Here is a 602-nt window from a genome sequence, read left to right on the forward strand (position 1 = left end):
CCGGGGCGGGCTGCGCATCGGGGTGACGCAGCCCCGGCGCGTGGCCGCCATGAGCGTGGCCGCGCGCGTCGCCGTGGAGATGGGCGTCAAGCTGGGCAACGAGGTGACAACAGCCGCACGCGGGGACACCGGGACAACAGCGGGACATGGGGACACCAGGGACAACAGCGGGACATGGGGACACCAGGACACTGGGGGCATGGGGACACCAGGACACTGGGGACATGGGGACAACACCGGGGACATGGGGACACCGGGGACATGGGGACACTGGGGACATGGGGACACTGGGGACAACAGGGACCTGTGGACACCGGGGACAACAGTGGGACATGGGGACACCGGGGACAACAGCGGGACATGGGGACACCGGGGACATGGGGATACTGGGACACCAGGGACATGGGGGACACTGGGGACATGGGGACAACACTGGGACATGGGGACACCGGGGACAACAGGGACAACACTGGGGACATAGGGACAATGGGGACAACACCGGGGACATGGGGACACCGGGACCTGGGGACATGAGGACAACGGGGGGACACCGGGACATGGGGACACTGGGGACAACACCAGGACATGGGGACACCGGGACA

The 602-nt window shown here is 67.1% G+C and overlaps 1 long non-coding RNA gene across 1 annotated transcript in view; it reads left to right on the forward strand.

The window, feature by feature from the left end:
* Window positions 1–602, forward strand: part of LOC112958582 — a 3,055-nt gene continuing 2,453 nt past the window's right edge. Inside the window, exon 1 of the long non-coding RNA XR_003251450.1 lies at window positions 1–103. This is a non-coding gene — a long non-coding RNA (uncharacterized LOC112958582). The remainder of the gene's footprint in view (window positions 104–602) is intronic.

Source organism: Nothoprocta perdicaria, unplaced genomic scaffold (assembly GCF_003342845.1).
Source record: "Nothoprocta perdicaria isolate Ctin4 unplaced genomic scaffold, notPer1 scaffold_890, whole genome shotgun sequence".
In the NCBI taxonomy this organism is placed as follows: Eukaryota; Metazoa; Chordata; class Aves; order Tinamiformes; family Tinamidae; genus Nothoprocta; species Nothoprocta perdicaria.